The 8,263-nt window shown below is 50.9% G+C and overlaps 1 pseudogene; it reads left to right on the plus strand.

Moving 5' to 3' along the window:
• The first annotated feature begins 201 nt into the window (after positions 1–201).
• On the plus strand, positions 202–791 carry LOC144762953 (protein KTI12 homolog pseudogene; annotated as a pseudogene).
• The last annotated feature ends 7,472 nt before the right edge of the window (positions 792–8,263 follow it).

Consider the following 8,263-nt stretch of genomic DNA (forward strand, 5'->3'; position numbering starts at 1 on the left):
ACTGTTAACTGTTGGTAGTGAGGGAATAGGAATCTGTGGTGGAGATGGTCACTCGAGGGCGCCAACAAACATTGTCACACAGGGCGCCACCAATGCTAAAGCCGGCCCTGAGGTCTGTGTTAGAACACCGGCTCCCATATTAGTTATGCTTCCGGGTGCTAAAAGTTGCTGCACATGCGCTCTTAGTTAAACAATAAAGATATGCCAATAGTGGTGCTGGGTGGATTCCCCTGCAGTGGTAGATGCCTACGTGAGCGGGGTCAGGGGAGGTGCATGTCGTACGTTACAATTCCTTGAGAGTGTACAGGAATGCTGTGTATGCAAATTCTTGAAAAGAGTAAGAAGTCAGAGGAGCCCTGCGAGCTGAAGTTGAAGGCAAGGAAGCTGAACAAGGAGGATGTGGTGCCACTGGACGCCCTCAATTACATAAAGGGTTACGGATATAAGATGTACTTGTTTGATAAACATATTCAGAATTCTCACTGCTTAAAAGCCCCTGAAATCAGCTGTGTGTGAACACCAGAGAGCCTTAAAACCAGTAATGCAGGAAATATTTGATGCACTTGTAGAGAGTTCTGAAGTCCCCGATTCAAGGAACTGCTGGGACATTCCTCTATTTACTGTGCAGAAAGATGCATGCTGCCATTTGTGATGCCATTTTCCACAGGAAAGCAGTTTCTGTCCAGGGGAATAGATTGTCTCATTTGCGTAGGCTTAGTGTCAAGGTTGATAAATATGAAATGCAGGAGCTTCCAGGAGGCACTTACCGAAAGCGCAAAAAACTCAACTAGTGGGAACAAAATCCCAACCAAGAGGCAGGCAGCAAGCAACGGAGTGGGACATTGGGCATGTTTCAAAATGCTCAATCCTTCTTTTACTACATTGTCTTAAAGACATATGTTTCCCAATGGAAGTGGTACTGACCTTTCTTCATTGGGAGCTCGCTCTTGGTGGTTAATGCACCCTCTGTGTCCCCTAAGGTGCCCATTCCTCCTACTCCCTGTCTTCCCCAGTTTTCTAACTTCACTGTTTTCTGTTCCCTATCTGATCAGCTGCTACAATTTGTGTTTCACCATGCGTGGCTCACTTATCCTGAGCCCGAGCCTAGACTCTCATGGGGATGATCAGGCTCCCCGGGCGAAACGCTAGTAGTCTGACCTGCTCTGCGCGCTTTCCCCCACTTTCCTCAGGTATTGGGATCCTTTTCTCTAAATACCTCTTTTGTTTAATGCCACACCATAATCATAAATGCCCACCTCAAGCTGTTCTCTAGTGCCCACATATCTGCTTTGAATCCTTCAGTTGCTTGTGCCCAGCCTGTCTCTTCCTCCCACCACATTCACTGAACTTTTAGCACCACATTCTAGTGCTATATCTCAGTCGTTCACAAGTTCTCCCCTACTAGCCAGTACTTGTTGTTGATATTATAGTGCTTCACACTTCACTCGTGTTCTTTTCAAGCACTATAAAAACAGACTTTACCACTACTTAATCAGATGATAATCAGTCACCTTAGAAGGCTGAATGACAGAGGCTGCCCTGCCAGGGTTTTAGTAATCTTCTCTTCCAGCTCGAGCCCAAAACTAAGAGAACATTTAAAGTGCCATCATCCCTCCTTCTGTTCGAGTATAATCCTGGGTGGAAGCTATCTAGATCCTAACACCTAAATGCCACAGTAATGGGGGAAACAAAGGCACGCAGCTTGTTATCACTGAAGTAAAAAAAGCTAAGATTTGGAGGCTGGTTTTTGATTTTCTGTAGCTCCTATATGTAACACATATGCATGCACTGTAAACATTTCAGCTGTATAAGTACGTATGAGTATTTATAGGAATGACAAAATAAATAGCAATTCCTAACTTTTTTAATTTAATACTTTCATAGCGGTACTTATCCCACTGTAAGGTGCCAGAGCGCTTTACATCTCACACACATTATACACTGACTATTAATCATACAAGTGTGTAGTGTCATAAACAGTCTTTACTGGTAGGGATTATATACCACGATTGTTTAGCTAGTAGAAATTGAAAGTTGAGGTTTAAAATATGACACTGCCTGGATAGTCTATTAATAATGCTCAAAAAACTATTTAGCAGCCTTATAATAACAGATTGAGAACAAACAATGTTCTAAACCCATGTCTTGCAGTTTACATGCAGGTGCTTGATGCCAGTTTATAGCTCACTGAATATTGGCTGGTAATTTTTTCAATAATTTACAGCTTGGGTGTCTGTTCTCTCAACCTCAATCCAGCCTGGTCCCCTTCAGGTCTACCTCCGTGCCATCTGTGAGTCTCATAATATTCCCTTCATTGATTCGGGTATTATGCTATTGAAATATCCACTCTCAGAGCTGTATTGTGCAGGCTTCTCAATTTTGACTCTTTCCTCTGTTTCTGTGGAGGCAGTTGGCAGGGCTGATGGAAGGCAGGAAGCAAAGTGAGCTGGTTAAGGTAAAAGGGTTGCTCAGAGCGCTTAGATGAGATCGCAGAGGGGGTAAAGAAGACTGAGCAGCCTGTGATAAGTGGAGGCAAGGTAGCAACAGTAGACAAGAGAGGGTTTTGGAAGGGATGAAGCCTATGGTGAAACTGAAGATGGAATAAAACCTCTTATGAGAGGGGAGGAGAACTTGTAGTGAAATGTGCTAGGGGTACAGAGCTTGTGATGAGGGAGTGGAGAGAAGGTCATGGGATGGGGAGTGAGAGGCATATCCATTCCAATGTATATAGTGTGAAGGTATATTTTTAGTAAGGGAGTGGTGTAATTTAACAGTAAGTGTGTGAAACCCTTGTTGTGAGAAAAGAGAACAGGCGGGTTATGAACCCTATGATGAAGATGTGGAATTGGTATGGGCCCTATGGCAAGTTAGTGGAAAGGCAAATTACTGCTGATAGCAAGAAAACAGTGTGGAAGGTAATACTTTATAATAGGAGAGTTTGCAAGGGCAAAGAGGCAGAGATGGTCATGTATACTTTGGGTTTTATAGTTGACTAGTAATAAGTCCTTGCTAGTCTGTATAGCTTTTGGTTTTATAGAGTGCGTGGGACTAGTGGATTTCTTTACAGGGCTAGAAGATTATTGTATCCCTTTGTCCCTTGGACAAGTACAGTTTTTCAAAAATTCCACACCCCTGACATGTAATTGTAGGTTGTTACATTACACCTACCTGTTATTATTGTATTTTAATTTTGTTTCACACACTTTTTTGCTGTAGCATTTTTATCTAGGTCCTGAGGAAGGCCAAGATCGGAGTATGATCGTCATGGCTGAAACATGTAGGCCCTCTTTCTATACCTAGGCCCTCTTTCTATACCAATGCGTTTGCAAATTCATTCAGATAGCATTTGCACTGTTTTGTATTGCTTGACACCAAGCGAGAACCATTAAATATATTTTTTGGGTTGGTAGTCAATTTTAATGTCACTTTAATACCTTTGTTGGCACTGCAATCACTTCAATCAATCAATCAATCAATCAATCATCGCATTTATATAGCGCGCTACTCACCCAGAGGGTCTCAAGGCGCTGGGGGGGTCCGCTACTGCTCGAACAGCCAGGTCTTGAGTAGCTTCCTGAAGGTGAGGTGGTCCTGGGTCAGGCGGAGGTGGGTGGGGAGGGAGTTTCATGTCTTGGCGGCGTGGTAGGAGAAGGACCGTCCCCCTGTGGTGGCTCTTCGGATGAGGGGGACGGCGGCGAGGGCGTGTCTGGTCGATCGAAGCTGGCGTTTGGGAGCGTAGAAGTTGAGGCGGCTGTTGAGGTATACTGGGCCTGGGTTGTGTAGGGCTTTGTGTGCGTGGGTGAGGAGACGGAAGGTGATTCTCTTGCTGACCGGGAGCCAGTGCAGGTCTCTCAGGTGTCCGGAGATGTGGCTGCGACGGGGGGTGTCCAGGATGAGTCGCGCTGAGGCGTTCTGGATCCGCTGGAGTCTCTTTTGGAGTTTGGCGGTGGTTCCGGCGTAGAGGGAGTTGCCGTAGTCCAGACGGCTGGTGACGAGGGCCTGGGTGACCGTCTTCCTGGTCTCGGTGGGGATCCACCGGAAGATCTTACGTAGCATGCGCAGTATGTTGAAGCACGACGAGGAGACGGCGTTGACTTGTCTGGTCATGGAGAGGGAGGAGTCCAGGATGAAGCCTAGGTTGCAGGCGTGGTCTGTTGGTTTGGGTGCGCTGCCTAGGGCGGGGGGCCACCAGGAGTCGTCCCACGCGGCGGGTGAGGATCCCAGGATGAGGACTTCCGTCTTGTCTGAGTTCAGTTTCAGGCTGCTGTTCTTCATCCATTCGGCTACCTCTTTCATCCCTTCGTGAAGGTTGGCTCTGGCGGTGGCGGGGTCGTTGGTGAGGGAGAGGATCAGCTGGGTGTCGTCGGCGTAGGAGATGATGTTGAGGTTGTGCTGGAGTGCGATGTCTGCGAGGGGGCTCATGTAGACGTTGAAGAGGGTTGGACTGAGCGAGGAGCCTTGAGGGACGCCGCAGATGACTACGGTGGCTTCAGAACTGAACGGAGGGAGACGGACTCTCTGTGTCCTTCCGGCGAGGAAGGAGATGATCCACTCCAGTGCCTTCTCCTGGACTCCGACGTTGCTGAGGCGCTGCACTAGGGTGCGGTGGCAGACAGTGTCGAAGGCCGCGGAGAGGTCGAGGAGGATGAGGGCCGCTGTTTCTCCGTTGTCGAGTAGTGCTCGGATGTCATCGGTGGCTGCAATCAGGGCGGTCTCGGTGCTGTGGTTGGCTCGGAAGCCAGACTGCGAGGGGTCGAGGGATCCATTCGTTTCGAGGAAGGCGGCCAGTTGCTTGTTGACGGTCTTCTCGATGACTTTTTCCTGGAAACGGGAGCAGCGAGATGGGGCGGTAGTTCTTGAGGTCGGTCGGGTCGGCCGATGGCTTCTTGAGTAGGGCGCTGAGTTCGGCGTGCTTCCAGCTCTCCCGGAAGGTGGCGGTGTCGAAGGAGGTATTGATGATGTCCCGCAGGTGGGGTGCGATGACCGCGTCGGCTTTGTTCAAGACGTGGTGAGGGCAGGGGTCGGTCGGAGATCCGGAGTGGATGGAGTTCATCGTGCGGACGGTGTCTTCGGTGCTGATCGGGGTCCAGGCGCGGAGGGTGGTGGTGGGAGGCGGTGGTTCAGTCGTGGCGTGCGTCGGTTGAGTGCTGAAGCTGTTGTGTATGTCCGCGATCATGTTGTGGAAGTAGGAGGCGAGGGAGTTGCAGATGTCTTGCGAAGGGGTGATGTCGTTGTTTCCGGCGTTGGGGTTGGAGAGCTCTTTGACGATGTTGAAGAGTTCCTTGCTGTTGTGTGCGTTGTTGTCCAGTCGTTCCTTGAATGCAGTTTTCTTGGTGGCGTGGATGATTTGGTGGTGCTTTCGGGTGGCGAGCTTGAGGGCAGTCATGTTGTCCGGTGTTGGGTCTCTTCGCCAGGTTCTCTCGAGGGCTCAGCAGTTCTTCTTGGAGCTCTTGAGTTCGTCGGTGAACCATGGGGCTTTCTTGCTACTGGGTCTGCTGGGCGGGGTCCTCAGGGGGGCGAGCTCGTCTGTGCAGTCGCTGATCCACTTCGTGAGGTTGGTGGCCGCCTGGCTAGGGTTCGTTGTGCTGGTGGGAGGGTACATGTTCAGGGAGGTCGTGAGCTGGTCGGCTGCGATCTTGTTCCAGCTCCTGCATGCAACCTGTAGCTGGTGGTGGTGGATCGGGGTCCTACCGAAGCTGAAGTGGACGCAGCTGTGGTCCGTCCAGTGGAGTCCGGTGGCGTGGCTGAAGGCGATGTCCTTGCTGGATGAGAAGACGGGGTGGAGTGTGTGTCCGGCGTAGTGGGTGGGGGTGGTCACCAGTTGCTTGAGTCCCAGGTTGGCAAGGTTGTCCAGCAGGGTGGTGGTGTTGCGGTCGTTGTTGTTCTCCAGGTGGAATTTGAGGTCCCCTAGGAGGATGTAGTCAGCGGAGCAGAGGGCGTGCGGGCTGATGAAGTCGGCGATGTCTTCGCTGAATTGTGTGCGTTGTCCCGGGGGTCTGTAGATGAGGGTGCCTCTGAGGGTGGTCTTGGGGTTGATGTGGACCTGGAAGTGAAGGTGTTCGGCGGTTGTCAGGGTGTCGTCGGTTTTGGTCGTGATGCGGATGGTGTTCCTGTGGAAGATGGCGATGCCTCCTCCGGTGTTGTTGATGCGGTCCTTTCGGATGATCTTGTAGCCGTCTGGGATGGCGATGGCGATGTCGGGCGCTGAAGAGGCGTTCATCCAGGTTTCCGTGAGGAAGGCGACGTCAGGTGAAGTTGTGTCGAGTAGGTTCCAGAGCTCGACGGCGTGTCTGTGGACGGAGCGGGTGTTGAGCAGGATGCATTTCAGGTGGCTGCTGCTGTGGCTCGTCGAGGTCTTGAGCGCTGCTGGAGTGGTGCAGGTCCGTATGCAGGTGAACTAGCAGGCGTTGCAGCAGAAGGGTCCGTGGGTGCGTCTTGGGGTGGCTCGGTAGCAGCCCGGGATTCTTCCGGCGTTGAGTGCGTAGAGTTCGGTGGCGTCGTAAGTCCGGTGTGTAGGCTGGGGTCTGCGGGGGCCAGGGGTCTTGGCACTGGGCACGGTCCAGGCGCGGACGGGCGCAGACGGGCTTACCTTTGGCGCACCTTCGGCGCTCAATCGGTGCTCCCGCTGCGCGCGTCCGCTGCGCGGTCGCTGAGGGGGCGACATAAGAGGGGAGCCGGGAGGGCGGGTCAGCTGGGAGGTGGGGTCGCGTCCACCAATCATGTGGCGAGGGGGCGGGGCCGCAGGCAGGAAGCGGCGGGAAAACGGGATCGGGTTGAGCGGGCGGCCCTGCGGCGGCTGGGGCGCTGCTCTCGGCGTCGGTGAAGATCTAGCTCAGCAAGGGGCTCTGGAGCAGGAGCGCGGAGGAGCGAGGGGGCAACCAGGCCAGAGGCGCAATGGTCGCTTCCCAGGTGCATGCAGGGTCCCCTTAAGAGGGGAGCCGGGAGGGCGGGTCAGCTGGGAGGCGGGGTCGCGTCCACCAATCGTGTGGCGAGGGGGCGGGGCCGCAGGCAGGAAGCGGCAGGAAAACGGGATCGGGTTGAGCGGGTGGCCCTGCGGCGGCTGGGGCGCTGCTCTCGGCGTCGGTGAAGATCTAGCTCCGCAAGGGGCTCTGGAGCAGGAGCGCGGAGGAGCGAGGGGGCAACCAGGCCAGAGGCGCAGTGGTCGCTTCACCCCACATAATGTTATACATGCTTCAGAGATGTTAGGAGAGTAGACCAACTGTCTCTCTTGAGCTCCTCCCTCATAGTGAAGGGGAAGCAGCCCTTGGTTGCACTAGGAATTGTAACTAGGAGGAGATCCCAGAAGATATATAATCCCACCTCTGTGGGTGATGGGAATCCATCTTATTATATGGGACTCCTTTGATGTTCTCAAACTATATTCGTGTCAGTATAATATTTGCTTTCAAATTGCTCCTATTGGGAGTATTATAGACCCGCGGATTTCATATGTTTATAATGTTATTGAAGTAGGAATTGTGTTCGCGCAACTTTTCCATGGGACCCTCTTTTACCTGGTGTGTTGTTGTATTCATTGATCTGCCAATTGTAAGCAGAGCCCTATTCAGTTCTGCAAAGACATTTTGTCAGCTTTTGTTAAAGTTCTTCTTCAACGTTTGTTCAGGCAGTGAGTTTTGAGTATTACGAGTTATTCTAAAGTGCAGAAAGAACCAAATATAGAGACTATCCTTTTGGAGCATACAGCACGCAGTTAAGACAATCTTTTGCAGCCAACTAATTCAATCTCCTACTAACAGTTAAGTCAGCACAGGAAAGTTACTAATAGATATAAATGTATATATTTATATTTACCAACGTTATTATCTCTCTGATCACCCGCGTTTGCTGAGGCAGCATCTAGTAGGGAAACAACAAGACTGAACTAATACTTACAAGATTAACATTGCATCTAAAGCAAATCAATTACAATAAAAAGAAAAATATGAGAGAAGCAAATTCCACTGTTATTACAGGTAAAAGTGCTCTAAGGAATCAAAGAAAGGATGAGAGAGAGGGAACATTAGTTTAAGAGAACAGGTTGGTTGGGAAGGGGCAGTGAGAAGTAGTAATTCTGTGCTTTGTGTTTACAGATGTGTGGAAGCCCCAGTCAGGTTTTTCAGTAGAAGTGACACCGCAGTGGCAGTTTCTCTTTACTCCCATTCCCCTTTCTCAATCTTTACTGTGAGTTGGTTTACATCAGCTGCAGTGGAGTTGGGGAGTTAGGAAACGTTCTTTTGATCCTGTGGTAGCAAGTTTCAGGTAC

This window comes from Lissotriton helveticus, chromosome 6 (assembly GCF_964261635.1).
Source record: "Lissotriton helveticus chromosome 6, aLisHel1.1, whole genome shotgun sequence".
Lineage (NCBI taxonomy): Eukaryota > Metazoa > Chordata > Amphibia > Caudata > Salamandridae > Lissotriton > Lissotriton helveticus.